This window comes from Colossoma macropomum, unplaced genomic scaffold (genome assembly GCF_904425465.1).
Source record: "Colossoma macropomum unplaced genomic scaffold, Colossoma_macropomum, whole genome shotgun sequence".
Lineage (NCBI taxonomy): Eukaryota > Metazoa > Chordata > Actinopteri > Characiformes > Serrasalmidae > Colossoma > Colossoma macropomum.
The window spans coordinates 2,392,173-2,399,652 of NW_023494805.1; positions in this window are offsets into that span (position 1 = coordinate 2,392,173).

Below are 7,480 nucleotides of genomic sequence, written 5' to 3' on the forward strand. Positions count from 1 at the left end.
GCAGGAACTCTCCCTCTCTGCCCTCCTGTCCCTACTCCGAGAGGGCCTGGAGCTCTGTCTCTGTAATCCTGTCCTTGCTCTGAGAAGGCTCGGAACACTCCCTCTGTCCCTTTACTTTCTCCCCTTCTGCTGTCCTGTCCCAGCCCCTTGGAAATGAGGAGACTTCTCGCTGCCTATCCCAGCTGCTCAGCTGCAAACGGCTCCCCTTTCCATGCCCTTACCCCTTTCCCAGATTTGTTCTCCTGTGGGGGCAGGAGTCTCTTGCTGTGTCTCTTGCCGGAAAATGATGTTCTCTCACGCCGGATCTCCAGCCTGAGTTGAGGAAGGAGGGTGTGCATCAGGCACCCAATCCCCAGGCACCTATGACAGCCTTGAGAGGCGATGGGAAGGTGGTGCCCGAACCCCGCACCTGGATGACAGCCGTGTATGATGACAGGAAGAAGGACGAGCAGCAGAAGCAGAAAAGGACTGAAGAGCCAAACAGCTTGTGTTGGACAAAAGGACTGAAAACTCTAGTTTAAAGCCACTGAAAACAGGCTGAAAACAAGGTTTGGTTTCGCTTGGCTGTGATTTTTGTTTCCTGTTTTGTGTATACAATAAAGTAGAAATGTATGCTGCAACTGCCAACACTGCCTTAAGCATCCTTTTTATACTGGGGTATCACATATTATGCTACATTGTGTATCTTCAGTTCCTTGCGATTTATGATCTAAGCATGTAATGTACTGTCCTCCTAAAGTCAGAAATTTCTGTACTTCACTCCTCTGTACAATGACCAAAAGAAGTTGTCTGTGGGCATCTGTAATTTGCTGCTTTGGTTAAAAATATTTAGAGACAAAGGGTCAGATTCATAAAACGCAGTGGTAATTGTGCTACACCACACAAAATGTGCAACACATCAAGTGAGTCCTATTCATTTGGTGATCAGTATGCCAGTCTTTCTTTTGTGCAATCTAGGCAATAGTCAATCAAAACAGGACAAGTTAATGAAATGCATATTAATGACCAAAGCTCAGTGCTTGTTTGTGTGCCAAAATGAACATGCTACATAAGATAACTAAATATCAAATAAGCCACAATCCAAGCTATAGTAAAACACTCTGAAATCCCAAGCACACCACCTTACTAATGTGCTTCTACAACTGCACTTGCAATGCTTTCCATGATGCAATCAGCAGGGTTAATTAACTAATCACTGTGTTCACTGTTTGATGAATGTTCAATGATGAGTAATGCCCCCATATTTTTATGATTTTTAAATGTTTGGCTGACCAACTTGATTTGATTGTATTTTGTTAAAAAAAATTAAATAAGAGTGAAATGTTTATGGAATATTCAAGTTACACCAGTTTAGTTATAAAAGGAACATCCACCAAAGGCTCAGTCTTTGCAAGGAAAGATAGGTCATGGCTCAGCACGTGGTGCCAAATTTCATGATAGAACAGTCCAAAAAGAACACCTCTCAAAGCAAGACTGCAAAGAATTTAGATCATTCACCGTCTACCATACATAGTACTGCGAAAAGATTTAGGGTATCTGGAAAAATCTCAGTATGTGTGGGGCAAGACAGGAAATCACTGTTGAATGTGCATAACCTTTGAGCCCTCAGAAAGCGCTGCATGAGAAACTGTCATGCTACTGAGCTAAATATAGCTACATATGCACAGAAGTAATTTAGAAAACTCTTGTCATATAACATAGTCTGCTGCTGCATCAAAAAATGCAAACTGAAACTCTTCTACGCAAGGAGGAAGCCACATATCAATTCTATGCAGAAACGCCGCTGAGTCCTCTGGGCCCGAGATCATCTCAGATGGTCAAAAAGATAGAGGAGATGTGTGCTGTGGTCAGATGAGTCCACGTTTCAGCTTGTTTTTTGGAAAAAATGGATGTCAAGTTCTCCGTGCCAAAGATAAAACTAGACTATTCAGACATTGACACAGACAACTTTTTTGTATGGATATTAGATACTATATTTCACTGGTGTATTGGTCAAAGTAAACTCTCCTTCATTGTTCTCACAATTCTCAGTCTATAGATGAATATCACTGAGCTGTTTAATTGTCATTGCCATTATCCTGGTAGTTGCTATCCCCTGAGCACAAGTTGCTTAATAAATACCTGATACTATGAAGTCTGGAAAGCTGGCAGCTGAATAACATGAACATGGCCCATTGAAGAAGCAGAATCCTTTATTCACCTGTTTTACATGAACACTCCATAAGGACTAAAACAAAAAAGAACACACACTTATTTTTCCAGGGTAAAAATAATAATCCCTGCACAATCCATACTGATAAATCTGATAAAATTCTCCATAAATCTGAAGAACCATTTCACCATTCAAAGAACCATTTATTTGTGCAAAAGGTTCTTTGAGTGTTCATGGTTCTATATAGAACCATTTTCTTTACTAAAAAAACCTTGAAGAACCATCTTTTTAAGAGTGTAGGCTCCTAACTTTAGTTTTTATTTGTAGAGCCAGATTTCCAAGTCTTTCATGCACCTTTTCCTCTTTGCTTCTCTACCAATTATAATTATTTCTGCCTTATTTTTATGAAGTTTTAAAAAAGTGCTGTTCATCCAGGTAACAATGCTGAACAGACATATTAAGAGCTTATGTACTGTAGTGATGTGCCCATCCTGTGCAACCAATGCTGTTGCTTCTTCTGCCTTGATTGGGTGCCCACTGCTCGCCAGCCTTCTGGACTGGCTTGACCACCATTGAGCTTCATGCTGTGCAAACCTCATCCTCATGAACTGACCCTCCCGATGCTGCTGCTGCTGTTGCTGCATAAACTAAAACTAAACTAATTAACCATTGCTCTGCCTGTTTTCCCCGTTTGGTACTATAATACTTTATACTAACACTGTTTGCTATCCCGGTGTCGACCAGAGGAGGATGGGTTCCACTTTTGAGTCTTGGTTCCTCTCAAGGTTTCTTCCTGTTGCTCTTAGGGAGGCTTTCTTGCCACTGTCGCCATTGGCGACGCTCATGGGGGCTCGGACCCGGATTTTTCTGTAAAGCTGCTTTGTGACAACACCTGTTGTAAAAAGCGCTATATAAATAAACTTGACCTGACTTTGACTTGATTCAATGTATATCTAGGCCATGTTCTCTTACAGTCTTTCTTTTTCAGTTTTTAATTTTTGACATCTAAATGTTCTTTTAACTCTTTGGAGTTTTTTTGCTAGCACAAATATCCCAAGGATTGATTAATAGCTTAGAGGTTGGTATTACCTCAAAGTAAGATTTGCCCAAGGTGTTTCCTGCCTTCCACCCTTTGACCGCTGGGATCGGCTCCAGTTCCCCCCGCGACCCAGAAAGATAAGCGGCTTAGATTTTACTCCATGGTCATGTTTAAGGCTGAACCTTTCTGAACTCAGTTTTCTTTCCTGTTTTTCCTTGTTGTGTGTTAGGTTTTTGTTTTGTTTTTTTCCAGTAACTGATGTTTCAGCTACACTTTCCTCCTGTTGGGAGTCTAAAATACTGGACCACACCCCTCTCTTCCAAGAGCTCTCCAATTTCCTTCTTCAGCAGCAGGGCCTCCAGCCACCTCCAATTTTCTTTGTCTTTGAAATTCCCTATTTACTTCAATAACATTGTTTTCTGCTTCTGCTAAGCTGGGGTTGTAACATAATGTGGGGCTCATCCGGGATTTGAACCCAGGCCCTCTCGCAAGAAAGAAAACACACCAGACCTAACAAGAAATAAAAACTCAAGACAACCAAAGCTTTTAAAGTAATTGTTTTCAGTGTTTATTTAATTCTGACTTACTGTTTTGCGATCAGCCAAAGATCTGGAGTTTCTATTTGTTTTTATGAGATTGATTTCAAATATGTTCGCTAACTGAAGCATAGACTGTGTCAGCCTGGTCATAATCAGGATTTAGTATTCCGAATAAACAACTTTTTCATATATGATGTTAATGATTTACATTTATGTAAAGTAAACCGTTTGTACAGTGTGTTTGATGCACTATGCATGGGGGAAAAGAATGTGCCTATTTTGAGTCCAATATTCCTGAAAAATCAGCTAGTATGGATTAACATGAAAACACATTCATTTATTTTCTATTTTGCTGTAAAATCATGTAAAGTATAAGCATTAAGGTTCTAGGGAGAATTTAGAAAAACTAAGCATAAAAAAATGCCATCAGAGTGCATTACTCTTACTGGAGGTGGCAATAAACTTAGCCAGCCTTGAATAAGCCTGTGATCAGTGAAAACTCACTATGATAAAATACAACAACAGTAACAAGTAAAACAAGTGCTCAGTGTCCACAATTGTTGACCAGCTCTGTCCAGGGGCATTGGCTGGACATGTAAATGTCTGGGGCTCAGCCCAGTTCATTTAAGAATTGTTTTGAGATTTTGTCTCCCAATTTTTTTTTTAATTATCTTGTAAAATGTGTAGTTGCTACTCTTAACATAGGGATTTACACACCAACAAAACGTCCCGTGATTCAGCAATGTTTATTGGGTCTCATAAACAAAATTATTAAAAAAGAGGAAAACACTCAGAACAAAACAGAAAATGGAAAATGTTTAAAAAAAACAGATGTTTCAATTCTATTATCACAGCCCTCTGCACACTTCCTCTTTCTCCACATCATCTTCTACATGTCTCCTCTCTAATGTCTTGCTAACAGAAGATCTGATTACCCAAAAATTTTTCTATAATTATTAGCTGAAGTGACTATTACTGAACTCTTCTTGCCTAAAATCAAACAAGAAACTATTCTAAATATAAAAGATAACACTTAAATCGTTCTGTCTGGCTAATGTTGTGTCCTGATAAACACTGTTAGAGTTCTGCAGCCCTACAATGTATCAGGTTAACATTTTTTCATCATTAGGCTCAGCTTGGGCTGGTTTTCTAATGAGTGATTTTTTATGTACTCTGTAAAAACTAATTTGGAGTTTTAACTTAAAAAAGGTACGTAACCTGTTTTAAGTTTTTCATTTAATTGTACTTCAATATTGAGTTAACAGAATGCACCACACATGGACCTGTTAACGTTAATGTTCAGTGAACTCTAAAACAGACAGTTTACTTACAACCCCATTTCCAAAAAAGTTGGGATGCTGTGCAGAATGTACATAAAATACAATGCAAAGATATGCAAATCATGTAAACCGTATTTTTAAAGGAAAATACTACAAAGACAAAATATCAAATGTTGAAACTGAGAAATTGTATTGTTTTTGAAAAATATATGCCCATTTTGAATTTGATGCCAACAACACATTCCAAAAAAGTTGAGCCTGTTTACCACTGTGTTTCATCACCTCTTCTTTAACAACACTCTGTAAGCATTTTGGCACTGAGGAGACACTGCTGTAGTTTTGAAAGTGAAATGTTTTCCCATTTTTGTGTGATATAGGATTTCAGCGGCTCAACAGTTCAGGGTCTCCTTTGTCATATTTTTCAATTCATAATGCGCCAAATGTTTTCAGTGGTGACAGGTCTCGACTGCAGACAGGTCAATTTAGAGCCTGGACTCTTTTAATATGGAGCCATGCTGTTGTAATACATGCAGAATATGGTTTTATATTGTCTTGCTGAAATAATCAAGGCCTTCCCTGAAAAAGACGTTGTCTGGATGGCAGCATATGTTGCCAAAACATGTATATATCATTCAGCATTAATGGTGCCTTCACAGGTGTACAGGTCACCCATGCCATGTGCACTAATGCCCCCTATACCATCATGAATACTGGCTTTTGAACTATGCACTGATAACAAGCTGAGTGGTCTTTAGTCCAGAGGCGGTGTCCATGTTGACACTTTTCCACTTCCCCTCAGTCCATTTTAAATGAGCTCAGGCCCAGAGAAGGTGGTGGTGTTTCTGGACCCTGTTTATATTCGGTTTCTTCTTTGCGTTTTAGAGTTTTAACTTGCATTTGTGGATGCGGTGCTGAACTGTTTTCACAGACCGTAGTTTTCAGAAGTGTTTCTGAGTTCCTGCAGTGATTTCCACTACAGAATCATGTCTGTTTTTAGTGCTGCCTGAGGGCCCAAAGATCACAGCCAGCAAATACTGGTTTTCAGCCTTGTCTCTTGCATACAGAGATTTCTCCAGATTCTCTGAATCTTCTATTGATATTATGTACCGTAGATGATGAAAAGAAAAGTTCTTTGCTATTTTATGTTGAGAAATGTTCTTCTTGAATTGTTGCACTATTTAATTGTGCAGTCTTTCACAGAGTGGTGAACCCCTCCTCATCTTTACTTCTGAAAGACTCAGCCTCTCTGGGATGCTTTTTTAATACCCAATCATATTACTGAAATTATTTGCACATCATTGCATTTTGTTTTCAATTACATTTTGCACAGCATCCAAACTTTTTTGGAAATGGGGTTGTACATTTATAAATTAAAATGGTTATTGTTTGAAGGTTTGAAGGTGAAGGACTTCAGGCACTGTGCACACAGTCTCTCTTTCTCTTTCTCGCTCTGTGTCTCTCTACCTGTCTCTATCATGCCTCTCTTTCACCATGCTCTCTCTTTCTTGCTCTCTTTCCGTGCCTCTCTCTCTGTAAATTTGAAGAGTAAGTTAATGTAAAATCATGGATTATGAGAGTGCAGTTGAGACAGAGCTGGTTAAAAAATATTTGGTGCTAAAGCACCGGAAGCCCAGTCCAGTTGACACCCCAGCTGTCTATGAGCTACGAGTTCTCACTTTCAGTTTCTCAGAAATGGTTCCTTTACAAGCATCCATCATCTCTGACGCCACTACTCACCCCTTACCAAACTCAAGTGAAGGCAGAATGCACCTCAATATAAAGAGAAAGAGAGAGAGTTGCGAACACAGCGGAGAGAATCACTTACACTGCATTTGAGCCTTCCTGAGGTAAGTAACATTGCTCTGACTTGATGAAAATCCTGCAATGCTTAAAAAGCTTACTTAAAATTGTAGTCATTGATGTTATGGTTAGTTTGATTTGCATGTATTGAGTTAGAATCAAACATGAACAGACAGGAAAAAAAACAGAAAATTATGTTTTTACAGTTATTACAACTGTATAGAATTCTATTAATTTGTCAGTTTTCACCAAACAGTCTAATACCTGCAGTTTATCAGATACAGAATGGAACTCCTATGGAAAGTGGGCTACACTGCAGGATTGTTTGCACCCAAACCTGGTGAGTCTAAAGATTAGACTGATCAGATTGTTTTGGTGAATAGAGGCTTCTTTTTCTTTCTGTCTAGTAACTCCACCAATAAAGCCAAATAAATCTTTCAAACAGTACATGATGCCTTTACTCACCTCTAACTATCATCAGTGGGGGATGGATTAATAATGAAAATGCCTTTAGAATTTAGGAGGCTAAATCTGTTCAGTTGTTAGTTTGCCTCTTTAGGCTGCAGTTATATGTCGATTAGAAAAGAAGCTTGCCTTTAAATACAGCCACAGCTATGCTGTTTCTTGGATTCTCCAGCTTGACTTGGAATTATTTATTTGACTGTTTGAT